The sequence below is a fragment of the Ornithodoros turicata genome, chromosome 8 (genome assembly GCF_037126465.1).
Source record: "Ornithodoros turicata isolate Travis chromosome 8, ASM3712646v1, whole genome shotgun sequence".
NCBI lineage: Eukaryota > Metazoa > Arthropoda > Arachnida > Ixodida > Argasidae > Ornithodoros > Ornithodoros turicata.
Window position 1 is genome coordinate 29,379,254 of NC_088208.1, and position 14,596 is coordinate 29,393,849.

Consider the following 14,596-nt stretch of genomic DNA (forward strand, 5'->3'; position numbering starts at 1 on the left):
ATCGGGGCATTCCTATAGACCTTGTCGCGTTACTCTCAAACCACTATACTCTCCATGCGCTCCTTAGCCTTGTTCCCAGCGACGGCACAACTGGGGTGGACTGTCAAAGTCGCTCTTCCCATTGAGATGAATATTGGTGGCCGCTGTCTTTAATGAGTATGACAGACGATAACGTAACATTCCATATAACTAGTCATCCGGTAAAAATATGAGTAGCGTATCAACGTTCGAAAGATCAAGGAAAAAGAAGATTGCTTGCTTCCGCGTGCGATATGCACAGCTGTTCACGTGAGGAGTGCTGGTCTATGCGATATCTGTTCTACATCGGTTCCCGAGCGGGAGAAAATGAACCGCGGCACCAAATAAACACGAACGGGCACGAAAATGAACGAAAAACACACACGAGAACATTAAGGAACTCGGCAAACGGTATTCCACACGTGCACAGTTCTTGAGATTACCACGGGGTGGCAGCACTAATGGCGGCGCCCATTCCTGAGTCGCGTTTTCGTGTATAGACGACCAGCGCCCCTACGCCATTGATTACGTAACAGCGCTGCGCAGAGCATGCTGGTAGGCCATATCAGCTTTATCAGCCTATCAGCCGACGCGTTTTTCCCGCTTCTTGCCCACCCCCGCAAATTATAATCTCGACCCGGTCTCCTCGTGACGTCACATGTTTGTAAACAGAAAGTCGTCTACACGTGCGGCTCAACCTTGAAATACTGCCCCTTTATTTGGACCTCATTGGTCGCTCCACAAATAATAGAGGAGAGAGGGAAACGTGGGGGCTGCGAAGACAGCGGGCTTGCTCGCATAGCGTATTTTACCACAGCATTAACCATTACCATTTACTCTTACATTCGGCGACACAGTGGGTATCTCGCGGAGGGCAATAACAACAGAGGAGGGGAAAAAAAGGAAGAAAGTATATCGAGAGCATATAGAAGCTATATATACGTTGTACGGTAGCTCATAATTAATCGTTATACGCCGTCTGAAACGGCTGCGAACGTTAGACCACTGTAAGGATCGATGGCCGCAGGGGCTAAGGAGAACATGCGGTCCACGAAGGCAATGAAGCGGGAAAAATATCTCGCGCCCTCTCTCTCTCTCTCGCGTCACCTTGGCTATCTGTGTTCCACCTACTTGCCTTCTGAAAAATTGCGGGCATCGAGAGTAGTTGGCACTCCCCTGCCCCCTGGGTCATGCAGTCTCCATTTCTCTTCCTTCTCGAGCTCCCATTCTGTACACAGAGTTATTTGGCGGTAGAGAGGTCAACCGTGTGGCGCGCAATGGTTTAACATATATAGATAAGGTTATACACTATCTTACGGTTATGCATTGAACATATAGTGGAATCGATATGGATGCCATCAATAATGCACGCTATGGCCTGAATGGGCTGTCCGCTGGATATAGGTGTGCAGGGCAAGTTGAAAGCTTGTGTGCGGTCCTCTGTGGACTCGTCGCAGTTGCGCGGAAGTTCTTTCTCTCCACCCTGGGCCACATAGCCCTTCTTATACCTCCCTCATTTGAAGTTAGCCTAGAAAGAGGTGCCGACGCCAGGATTCAAATCTAGACACTCCTGATTTCGGGTCAAGTATCCTACCAGTTACACCACTTCAGCATTTACTGATAACTGGTAGTAACTCTTGCGAACTGTCTCAGAGTTATTTCTGGCATTGACGGCGATGTCAAAAGGTAGCTTGTTATTGGTTGAAAGTTTTTGTTCGGGACGAATTCTCGAATTGGCACGCCGCGCGTGTAAAAGCACTGTTCGCCTTCCGGTATCAAGGTGGACCTCCGGGAGGCCACCATCAAGCCACCTCGACGCTGCGTTGTTAATGGAGGCTCTTGAAGAAGTCTCTAAATGCGAAGATACCATACTATCTGGGTCCGAAGAGGGCTGGCTCCGGCTCACAGTACATGAGATTCAGCACAAATAGAGCCTTAGTAGCCTATTCCCGAATCAGCGTAACTCCGCGAGTAAGCTTTCGCGATAATATCGTCATCGCGAAATTCGTGAAGATTAATACATCGCGAATATAAATACATTTAGAGCAACTGCTAGCATCCTTAACTGGAAATCAGAATTGCTGAGGTTGCATTCCGGGCGTCGACATTTTTTTCTGAGTTATTTCATTATTTCTTACGCACTGGAGACTTATGTGTTTGCGTTGTCTTCGGATAAAGCTCGTCTCTGCGTATTCCCATTTGCTTCTCGTTGTTCATCTAACTAGAAGCTAGATCTCACCTCACCTCACCTCACCTCACCTCATCATATCTCGTTTCAGTCGCGACGCTGGTCACACGAGAGAGATCAACAACGCCAAGCGGGTCTATGCATGCCACGATCACTGTCGACCAACGCAGGAGTCAAAGCTATACACCAACATGATGGTCGCCGTGTGGTGTGGAAGTGAGGTAACCATTATTTTTACATTGGTTGATTGGTTGGTTGGTTTTAAGAAAAAAGATAAAATGGAGATTTTGGCTTCACTAATGTGAGGCCCGCAACTCCACATCACTCGCACCAGTTACTATGGCGGAAAACTCCTGGAATGATGATGCCAATGAAGGTGAGCAGGATGGTTATTTTTACATTACTCATCGGCAATCCAATTGCTTCTGTTGATCGCCAAGTACTTAACGGACATCCACCACAGGACCCACTCTCGGCGTAAAACAGATACATGTATCAAATGTGCGTATGTATCGTTTTTGCATCAGATGCGACTCAACATCATTTTTACTGCTCAGCGGCGCTACCGCTTTCGACAGGTGTTGTACTCAAACTCAAATTTATCAAATCACATTGTGTTGTGTACACTAGAAAATGGTTTTATACAAACCAAAATCGTTACTCTGCGCTAGTAATAATAATAATTATATAATAATAATAATTCGGGGCTTTACGTTGCGAGACAACTGCGATTACTAACAACAGCAGCGAGCATTTCATGGGCGAATTAGTTGTGGCGAACTCAGTAAGTAGAAAATGGCGTTAAAGCAAATGCCATTGAAAAAGTCCGTGTGGCACCGCACGAAGGATATCACAACTTAACTCACTAAGCACTTAATGTCATTTTTCGTGCCCGTGTGGCAAGACGGGTCTTATCTTGAGTTCAAACGTACCGGTATATGGAGTAATAATACCAAACAGCAAAGTGCAATACAGAGACGCGTAGAGAGAAGTTGACGGTAGCACAGTCCTAAAGGAAAAAATGGTGGGCACGGACCGTTGAGATGCAGCCACAAGAAATGTCGGCCGACCGAGAGAATGACAACAAATGAAAAATGACAGAGAACACTTACGGAACCGAATTCACACTTGAAGACGCACCTCACGAGGTATTTGTGTGCTGCAGGATACGTGGAACCATCGTATCCATGTGACGCTTAACGCAGAACACCATATTACTTCTACTGACTGTTACTTGCGAGCATCTTGAGGATACGACCTGTGTACGCGCTGTTGCTGCGGACTTATATATAAGTTGTGTTTGGGGGCAGCACTTGAGACTTCGTAATCTACAGTTCTGCGTCCGTTCAAGCAGTTCCTTATCGGAGCAGCACGATGAATATGTGTGAGTTGAGAGTTTCAAAGGGTCCAGAGTATGGATGCGGTTGTAGTGCATGTGCTTCACAACCCTGTGTTAAGATGAATGTATTTCTTGTGCTGAACGTGAAGTCTTCATGCACCCAGGAGTTGAACAATGGCACCTGTGCCCATCAACCCGTATTTTAAAAGCTAGCCAATTAACCTTATCTAATTAACTAGGCACAATAAGATCGCACCCCTAATAGGCACAATAATAGCGGAATAAAACTGTGCTTCTTAAAAGCCTATCGCGTTCTTGGGGGACTCTGTCATCGTAATCGGACACCCATGGAGCGCGTGTATAGCTGATGCTTGGGCTACTTGGGCATTTCATGCTCCGTAAGGCATGCAGCTGAACCTAACCTTTACGCCGCTTCAGTGCCCAATTGTGGCATATTTCAGCCTACTTCAATATGCATGGGGTATGCAAACACACAGAGCGCGATATCCTGCGGACGTACCTGGGGCATCTGTTGTTTGTTGGAATAAGCCGTAAACACAAATGTCGTTGTGGTATATCCCATCGATATCCTAGCTCAGCGAAGTACTTACTCAGTCTTGCATCGTAATTGAGTTACAGGCAACTTGTAACTGCAATCTGTTTCGCTAGTTAGTTCGTCAGGGGTCAACATGCAAAAAATTGTCGCTGTGCGCTGCATTGTTACTGCGTAATTAAACTTATAAACACAGTTAGAGAAAGCATCCGCGGCCGACCGGCCGGCACGATCCTCTCGCGTGACGTCGCGATGTTCCCCGTACCTATATATTCTATCTTTTCTTAACTTTGCTCTCAGCTCACGGGCTGCTTATATCCGCTGGAGCTGCGCCGGTCTGCGTCACGAGTCACGTGCCAGGGGAATAGACTGCGTCACGGCGTGCCCTTCCTCCTTCCCTCACTCTCTGATGAGCTCTTTCAAACAGTAGATAATTTTTTAAAGCTGTTCAGTTGCCTCGCGCGCTCTAGAGGACACCACGCCCGTCGTGCTTTAGTAGAAGCTAATGTTATTCGCCGCAGAACACGCTGCAAAAAAATAAAAAATAAAAAAATAAATAAATATAAAGACAGAAAAATCAGGAGGTCACACTTCAGTGCTCGTCTAAGCTACTCGCTAAAGTGCGATGTTTTTGCCATATGTGTGCATTCGCTCAACGGCTTTCCCGTTGCTCTCTCTTTCGAGCATTCTTTGCTTGAACGATGTTTGACTGTGGGATGGGATGAAGCTATGGGAGCTTACTGACGGAGACTTTGAAAAATGTATGCTGCTTAAATGTAACGAACACGTGGAATAATTGCGGTTGGGAAGTATAAGCGCCGAAAAGGGAGGCTTTGAGAGTTGCGTTCTACGTGGATTTCCTTTCTTAAACTCGAACTGTAAGTCAGCTACGCTATACTTTAACGTGGTAACTGTATATCTAGTCACAACTCGACAAAAGCAACTCTAACTAAGTCGTTTACTGTTTTCACAAGGTGATTGAAAACTTTACGTGAGTCACTTTTTTAAAGTAACTTGACATCTCGTAACGTACTACACGTGCTCGCAGAACAACGCGCTCGCCCCGTTAACGCACTAAAACAAGATTTGAAAGAAGTGCTAGGAGGTTTGCCGAATCGATCTTGATTGATCTCGACGTTGAGTTCAAGGTGATTTCTTGGGCCAACATGTTCCCTGCGCTATACTAAAACGGGTGGTCTATAGACTGTCTGTGCGCACGATTTTGTTCCTGTGCCTCGCAAGCAGTTCGTTTTTTTTTTTTTCAACTGGTTCTGATCGCTTTATTTGTTTATACCAGACGAAAAAGTTGTTCCGAAACGCAACCTAGCGTGCACAACTGGCGATATCTGTCCGTGGACATCGCTTCGGTTTAATGCACCTGCATCTCAAGGGATCGCGTTTCGTGCGCCCAGACGTTGAGGTTTTATGTATGTGTTCTGAAAGATTGGTTAAAAAGCAAGTCAGCTGATCGCAAAGATGCGCGAAAAAAGCCCGAGGCTAGGGACGGCAAGAAAAAATGCGCAAGAGCATACATGCATATACGACCGAGATCATTATGATGATGATGATGATTTGAGTTGTGGTGGCGCAAAAGCAACTTAGGCCATAATGCGCCAAACCAGGTTACAATGTGATGAAAGAGTTTAAATATTAAACAGATCACTGTGTATAACGTGTATTACAGTAAGCGCAACAGTAAACATACAGTGTATAAGTAACGCGCGCGCTATATACGTACATTTACAAAAGTGTCCGGAAATGGCAGATCGCTTTTATAGCTGGCGCGCGTTATACATCGGAGTTTTTCCCGGAAGAAGCCGTCATATAGCTACATGACATAGGCGTGAATCGTGCCATGGAGATAAATGTATAAAGGGTATTTACACTCGACGCATGCGCTTTGATTAGCGTGGACATTTTAACGGCGACGTAATGTTTACAATTTGTGTATACACCGTTTTAGCGCGGGCTCCTACACGGACGTGGAGCGCGTTACACATATGGCATTTTCCAAAGTTCGCTAGTTTTCGGGAGTGCGCATTACGGTGCGTGTTACACACTGCAAGATAAGGCAAATCGAATCTCCGTATCAAGGCAACGTGCTCAGTCGCATGAAGACGCAATACGCAAACACACACACACATATATTGTGTGTATGTTCACGAAATTTGATCCTGTTTTGCATTATACACGAGGATCACAAGCTCACGCAAACAGGTCAAGTATCCTTGGATGATTAAGTTAAGTAGATGGTAAGCGCACCGCGTGCACGAAATGCAGAAATGTTGTGACGTCAATACGGTACTTCACAAGCGTGTTTGTGTGCCGACCTTGCCAACAGAAGCTGTCACGGCGTTCATAATCGGATAGAAAGTAACGACGGATTACGCCGTGTACTTTCCGGACCCGTGCAGCTATACCAGTGAATACACATCCCCCTGGCTGGGAAGAATCTGCACAGTTTGCGTTTGGGTGTACAATCGTGATACCGGACGTGGGACAGCGTAACGTTAGGCAAAAGGTGTCGAGGGCTATAGGATTTGCGAACAACACTTTTAAAACCACCGTGCAGATCCGTCCGTGACCTTATGGGGTCACGTGATCTACCGCGCGGTACTGTCACGTGCCACCATCACGTGATCGATAGACTATTTGGGTTACGTTGAAATTGTGTATCCGCCGCAGTAACAACGCAGTAAAAGAAAACGACTTCACATATTACTTCAACACAAATACAAATTTTATTACGAACTTAATTGCTTTAAAGCACTTCGAAAATAGTTTCGGCGAAAATTTATTGCCAACGATTACCCTACAAAGTTACCGCATTGTAGACGCGTTTGGCGCAATGCCCAACGATGCAGCCAGTTTTTTATTTTCGTGTGCACTTCTTGAGTGCGCGTGGTGGTATGCAGTCGATATCGAGCTGTTCAAGCCTGCCTGGATGACTCGTGGGAACTCGTAGACGACATCATGCTGTGCACACGCTTGTTTTAAGACGCCTGAAGAAAATACAGGGAGAACCATAGACAGCGCTTGCAAGAAGCGTGGCACGTTACTGTGCCATAGAAGCATTTGCAGACATTATCGAATATGGCCTGCCGGTAGGCAGGCAGCATAGTCATCGTGACACAATGAAAAATAATTATTTGTGAAGAGGTGTTAACACGGCGTAGGGGAATGCTAATAGAGTGCTTACAAATTAGTAAAGAGAGTCGAACATTGTAAAATAAAACATGGCGTCTACACAGCAGAGCGGAGACATCGGCCGTCCGTCGTCGTCTTTTTAACGTCGAATCTCGAAAACGACCCGGCGAAGAATGCCTGGCTTCTAATGCGGAAGTGGTACCAATATAAGCGTGGACGACATTTCCTGCAGCGAAATAGTCTAATGTAATATCTAACGCACAAACGGCAACTGAATGCATATATGGCAGAACTGAATTTTAATGCTTCGAAACGCATTGCGAAAGGCGGAAATTCCCGGGAATTGCGAAATCCGAAGCGCGCGCATATATAGCTCTGTCGTGGAACGGTTTGTTATTATGAGTATACGTAGAAATGTTCGTGCCTCCAAAACGTTCAGCTTTTAAGTAACAATGACAAGCGAAATAGCCGCCGCCAGTACCATTTGCTAGCGGGGGACTGCATGTTCATCTTACGTATATGCACCTTAAAGTACGATTATTGCAGTGCACCAACGGCGTAGATATGGTCCGAATGATTTAGCTACTGTACTTTCCGGCGTGATGCTATTGTCCCCGTCGTTGAAGAGGCAATTATTCGCCGTGTAGGTGCTAGAAAACTGCGGTAACGATATTACGATGTCCCCCGCCCAACGTCGTTTCGGGATTCTCAAAATAGCGCCGGACCAGCGAAGTGCGTTAGGCAAACAGTTGACGCCCTTAAGAGGAGAGCATCTTTATTAGACTGTCGGAAGTTTAGATAACAACGGGGAAGTTCAGTGGAGGATCGTTTTGGTGTGAGTGTTGAATGTTTATTTATTTATTTTTTTTTAAACGGCGTTAGGCACAACAAAGTTCGTTTCGTCAATTTGTTGGACTGCGCACGGTTTCTTTCTGGATCTTGTACTGAATTGTAAGGATTGTATTCTAAGTATCGGATTCTCACCGTGGAGTTTGGCCAAAAGTTAGATGAAACGTGCGTGGTACAGGTCCCGACAAAAGTTTACGGAACACTGGAGTGGTGTGTGTATATAGTCATCTGAGCGACACGGTTGCTGCAAACAGGAGCAGATAGACTTACAGACAGTGTACTCGACGGTACTCAGGTACCCGACGCACCTCTCAGTAAGTGTGTCCACTCCCGTTCGTCGCTAGGGTGTCGCTGAGATCAAGAAATACGTCGCTCTGGTGTTCCGTAAACTTTTGTCGGGATCTGTACCAGTGGCATGGCCGAGCGGGTTAAGACGTCCCACTCGTTGGTGGTGATAGCCAAGGCCGCGCTGAAGACTCGGAGGTGGTGGGTTCGAATCCTATCATCGGATGCGCTGTCTCAGGTTTTCCCTGCGTTTTACGAAGACTTTCAGGACGAATGTCGGCACAGTTCCCCCTGAAGTCGTCCCAGGACGTATACTAACCCCCCCATGTCCCCCACTCCTTCCTGCTGTCCTCTCTCCATCTGTCCGCATCTGTGCACCGCTCATAGCCTCAGTTGCTTCGCGGCGCTAACACACACAATACACACATTGCACACCATATCACAAACACGACCTACAGTTGACGACTAAGAAAGTTAATCATCTTCAAGCCCGCTGGTATATACGCGCACACCACCCAATGAATGCGCACAGAGTTGATGCATTGAACTGACAACCAAGCCTGGTTGTGACTTCACTTGATGTGCTATCATTTTTAATGCCATGTATCTTGAACAAACTACGACTGATTTTTTTTTTTTTTTGCCTGTTCTGCTACGTTGTCTACGTCCAGCAGTACTTATGTAATTCCACCAGCATAGCACGTGCAACGAGAAAGAAATACACTGTTACACGAAAACAACCTCCACACGCATGTGCGCTTCTTTGCGTGCCCCCCTATCGGGAAGCGTTAGCCTCGACTCTGTTTACTTCAACAGGGCTTGAATGTCCGGCCATCAATTATATAACAAATGATCGAGTACCGGAAAGTGTCCTTCTGTGTAGCTTTCCGCTCATCTGTCTCTTAATGAGGGAAAACAGTATTGCAAGCTCAGCAACGTCACTGATCAGCAATCTTCGTGTTGTCCGGCGAGCAAAACGATGTTCTGGAAAGACATGGCGTTCTGACCCACGAACGCTTCCGGCGTAGAAAAAGAACTTTCTTCACGCAAGGAAATGGAAAAGTCGACGAAAAGGCCGCTCGACAGATCTGAAGTGAAATACACCTAAAAAGATTGACCTTCGCATCCTTACTGCCTTGACAGCTGGATTAGACTCGCGTTCTTCATGTATATCTGTATTGTACAAGTTTAAAGCATGTTGTTGAATTTATTTAATTCATTTATCTTACGTTAAAGGCCCCGGGTGGGAGTGATTGGGGGGGGGGGGGGGGCTAACGTAATGTAGGCATTCAGTTACACCGCACTTCGTTATCCAGAACCGGAAGCAACGTATTCGCATGGTGGCCGACTTTGCTGCACCGATATGTCTCGGGACTGTGCTTTAATCTTTGTACATTCATCATCTTCTCTAACCAGCGTCACGTTAGCATCTCCCACGGTTGCTATGATACAGCTCTCAGCCTTGATGGCAAACAATAGTTTCAGTTCATAATCTATGCATGTGTCTAATGGTGCGTCGGCTATTAAAGGGTCGCTAAAATGCAAAAACAACTCGCTCTCAAATGAAAGTTCGTGTTTCAATTAGTATAATGCAAGCGAAATTAGTTCACAGACGGTCCGCCAGAATCGCTTTATCGTGCATGCAGAGCAATGAAAGCAAGGCAAAATAGCCCAAAAGGTTACTTGGTACTCAAGTTCAGTCCAGGATATGTGGCATAGATCTATTTCGTAATTAAACGTCTAAGTAACGATTTTTTTTTCGTCTCTTCTAGGTTACAGAAGTGGCATAGATCAATTTCATAATTAAACGCCCAAGTAACGATTTTTTTTCCGTCTCCCCCCCCCCTCCTTCTAGGTTACAGAAGTTCTCAACTTCACCTTCTTTTTGTAGCAATACTTGTTTTCTTCGGGAGCGAACGAATAATAAGAGAAAACAAAAGAGTAAGCTGTGGCAGAGAGGTAATCTACGCTGAAATAGAATATAGCGCATTCCTCAGTCAGGCACCTTTTTTTTTTCGCATTCTATACTTAGCTATACAGGCTGTTTCACGAAAAATGAGTTTAAAAAAGATGGTTCATCGCCCACCAAAAACACGTACTGCGTAGTGTTACCAGTGGCGTGAGGATACGCATTGGCGCGATAAACGTTTTTCGTGAAACACCCTGTATATCATTTTCAGAACCTTAAAATCAGAATGAAAAATTAGGGTTGGCATAAGTTAGAATCTTTTAACGCACTTATTTCCCGTAGTTGTACGACCGAACTTGCAAAGTTTTGTTCGCGTTGATGGGGCTTTACAACACATAGATCTAATATATTAGCCGCCGATACTGGGAGGAGAAGCGGGTTCGAACCCCTGTACCGGCTGCGCTGTCTGGTGTTTTCCCAGGGTTTTTCGGCAGACTTTTCAGACGAATGTCGGCACAGTTCTCACTGAAGTCGGCCCAGCACGCATGCTAACACCCCTGTCCCACACTCCTTCCTGCTGTCCTCTCGCCATCTGCCTACGTCTGCACGCTCATAGCCACAGTTGCTTCGCGGCCCTAACACGAAAGGTTAGGCGATCTTCAGGTCACTGATATTACGGAGCCAGCCTGTACGTAAATATTAACAAAGAGCTGCGCAGGTTGCTTTTCCCCCAAAATTTTTATTCCTGTCGTCCGCTATTTTGGCTTGTCGTCTGCTGACTTCGACGTTGCATCGTGACAAAGTCTTTGGGCACTCTCCGTGCGGCGGGAAGTTGCAATTCATCTACAAAAGCATGATGGAGGGGCCCCACAACTCAAAAGCGCAGCCGACCCAAGCACTGACGCAACACTCTTTAAAGTATTTCCTTTGAGCAGCGGAAGCCAAAATACTTCGCTAACTAAGCCTAAGAAAGACAAATGGTTCCTCCCTCTATACATTCTCGCAGAGCCTGCAGAGTTTGCTAGTTTTAATGCATGAAGGCGGGACAACCAAGTCAACAAACTTTTCGGAGTTTGTTTACCTATGCAGATTCGCGTTCTGATAGTGAAATGCTTCGGAGGTTTATGGCAAAGCGCAAGTAGATCAAAGAGGGCCTCTATCTAGCTTTTTTTTTTCTATAGTACTGTTACGCAGTGTTATGGTAGCCCCCATACGTCTACACTTGAGATCATAGGGGCGGGTTTACAGGTATAGACGTGAACGATATCATGTATGCATGTCGGTGCATTCTTCACGCTGAGGTAGAACCGCGGTTGTCGATTTCGATAGCAAACTGCAGTTTATGATGCCTCGCATAACTATAAGCTAACCTCGAATATACAGCGTGCAATAACTCGTTAAACACGGTGGCGGCAAAGACCTTCAAAGGTATTCCCAAAAAGACGTGGGACTTTGCTATAGGGACGTTCGGGTAGAGTTTGGCACAGCGACACTGGCGCCGGTTTTCTTCCCTGGTGGCGGCGGGCGAAAAGTTTTCCCGCATATTCTACAAGCGTAGATGACGACGTTGACGATTTCACACGTCGTCGCTTAAATTCTGTCTTGTGTTCGACTTATCTCAGTGATATGGACACAACGCCTGATGAAATAACTACAGGAAACTGTGAAATAACCGAAATAAATGCTGGGACTAACTTATCCTTGCCACCACAGGTGGCACCGATGGCAGTGAGTGAGGGCGCCCTCTGGGCAGCCGAAAGAGTCCATTGCGCTGCTAATAGCCCCATTTTAGATGCATCATGGACTCATCTGTAGAAGCATCAACGAGCTACTAGAGCATCTATACTTCATGGTTACAATGTACTAAACCATTCCCACTTACGGCATAGAAATTTATATTCTACAGTGCGCGTGCCCCAGACTGTGACCGACGACAGCTACTGCATGCTTGCATCGAATATGTATTACGTAACGCCAGTATTCATTCTTTCACGTCACAATAATACGACGCGTTGACAGTGCCGTATTGGTATGGCTGTCACAGTATATGCGTGCATTACATGCGTTCATACTCGTGGGCTGAGCCGAGGTTGTGAAGCTTCGTCCATAGCATTACACTCTTAAGAATGAACTTCGCCGCATAGCACGCTCCTAGCTAACCATCATCTCGAATGATATCGTTATTTGCCCTGATTTGTTAAAAACGGGTGGCGTACGCCTTTTCTGTGACACTTATGCCGGTCATAATTGTCACAGAAAAGGCGTACGGCCCCCGGTTTCAACAAATCAGGGCAGATAAAGATATCATTCGAGACGATGGTTGGCTAGGAGCGTGCTATGCGGTGAAGTTCATTTTTAAGAGTGTAGGAGCGTCAAAGTGGAAAAGATGTATGCATGTGTGTGTGTGTGTGTGTGAGAGAGAGAGAGAGAGAGATAGCTGGTGAAACCTTGGAAGGAGGGAGAGAGCGCTGCGAATGGGAGCTCGGGAGAGGGAAATGATCTACTGATACGCGACTGATACGCGAGCGGGAGACGGGTCTGCAGCCCCACCCTGTGCAGCGAGCGGCCTCTCCAACACTCTTAAAAATGAACTTCACCGCATAGCACGCTCCGAGCCAACCATCATCTCGAATGATATCGTTATCTGTCCTGATTTGCTGGAAACGGGAGGCGTACGCCCTTTTTGTGACACTTATGCTGTTCATAATTGTCACAAAAAAGGCGTACGCCTCCCGTTTTCAACAAATCAGGGCAGATAACGATATCACTCGAGGTTATGGTTGGCTAGGAGCGTGCTATGCGGTGAAGTTCATTTTTAAGAGTGAAGGCAGAGGTTTCCCTCCTGCTTCGCATCGGATCTCTACACTCTTAAAAATGAACTTCACCACATAGCACTCTCTTAGCCAACCATCACCCCGAATGACAACGTTTTCGCCCCTGATTTGTTGAAAACGTGAGGAGGAGCCTCCCTTTTCAACCCTCCTCCCATTTTCAACAAATCTAGGGCGATAACGTTGTCATTCGGGGTGATGGTTGGCTAAGAGAGTGCTATGTGGTGAAGTTCATTTCTAAGAGTGTAGTGCCTACACGTACGCCGCAAATCCGCACAGAAAGCCCTGCTGAACTTTCTGAAGGGAGTGGACCCTCATCCGTCATTTCCGAGTTGTACCCGTTGCTTATAACGTCATCGTTATGGCAGGTCTGTCTCTGTTTCGTGTTTTATCCATGCGCATGTCGTTGCTAAGGTCTAATCGTTTATCTGTATATGAAAACGTTGAAGATCGCGTGGAACTTAGTGAAATGTGCAGATGGCATCACGTGATCCACTCCATTTCCCGATTGTTCTCCTCTGTCCGTTATCGTCATTGTCGTCATTCACTCCGCTTTTTTTTTTCTTCAGCCAATCCACCGATCAAAATAGTATGCACGCGCATGATATCGATCATCGTGCACGTGGCTCCTTTTTTGTGACAGCCATACACAGAATGAAGCGGACTCCATCTGTGACCTATGACAGCCCCGGTAATAGGCAACCCGAATGCTGATGCAAACTGCACATATACATATGCGGAACAGTAAATTCGTTAAAAGCACCTCTTCGGTTTAGAGACAATCGCTGTATCCGCATGTCCTTGGTGAGAACGCTGAAGATAGGGAATTACGTCCTCTTGACAGAGGAAGCTGGACCAAGCTGTCTTACGTTATACGAACGGACGTTGTCCACATCGCCAAACAATTAGTTGCTTTCCTGTATAGGTACGTCATGCTGGGTGTCAGTACTTCAGCACGAGCCAAGTCCTGCTGGTCAGTTCCGCCCACAGATCTTAAAGAGAAAGCTGTGATTGGCTCAGGCGGCCGAATGACGCCTCCGTGTCACAGCGTAGTGCACAAAGGAACTTCACCGCATAGCACGCTCCTAGCCAACCATAATCTCGAATGATATCGTTATCTGCCCTGATTTGTTGAAAACGGTAGGCGTACGCTTTTTTTGTGACAATTATGAACAGCATAAGTGTCACAAAAAAGGCGTACGCCTCCCGTTTTCAACAAATCAGGGCAGATAACGATATCATTCGAGATAATGGTTGGCTAGGAGCGTGCTATGCGGTAAAGTTCATTTTTAAGAGTGTAGGCTATAAGTTTCTATATCAGTATGTACCGACAGACATGAAAGAAGCGCTGAAATCGAGTGCTGCGTCTTACCGTGAAGATGGCCGCGGCGTTCTCCTGTCATGGACGCTGAGACAATGGAGTACGTGCTGCCACAGAGACTCAGTACGTGACGTCTGTGAGAGATCAGCCGTGAAG

General features: G+C 46.3%; 1 protein-coding gene and 1 long non-coding RNA gene across 5 annotated transcripts in view; one reads left to right on the plus strand and one right to left on the minus strand.

The window, feature by feature from the left end:
* Positions 1-3,478, minus strand: part of LOC135366884 (adenylate cyclase type 5-like) — a 109,380-nt gene extending 105,902 nt beyond the window's left edge. For both annotated transcript variants that reach the window (XM_064599848.1, XM_064599849.1), the window contains exon 1: positions 3,319-3,478. The gene's annotated coding sequence lies outside the window, so the exon portion shown is untranslated. The remainder of the gene's footprint in view (positions 1-3,318) is intronic.
* Positions 1-14,596, plus strand: part of LOC135366886 (uncharacterized) — a 211,484-nt gene that overhangs the window by 97,680 nt on the left and 99,208 nt on the right. For all 3 annotated transcript variants that reach the window (XR_010414308.1, XR_010414307.1, XR_010414306.1), the window contains exon 2: positions 2,298-2,427. This is a non-coding gene — a long non-coding RNA (uncharacterized LOC135366886). The remainder of the gene's footprint in view (positions 1-2,297; positions 2,428-14,596) is intronic.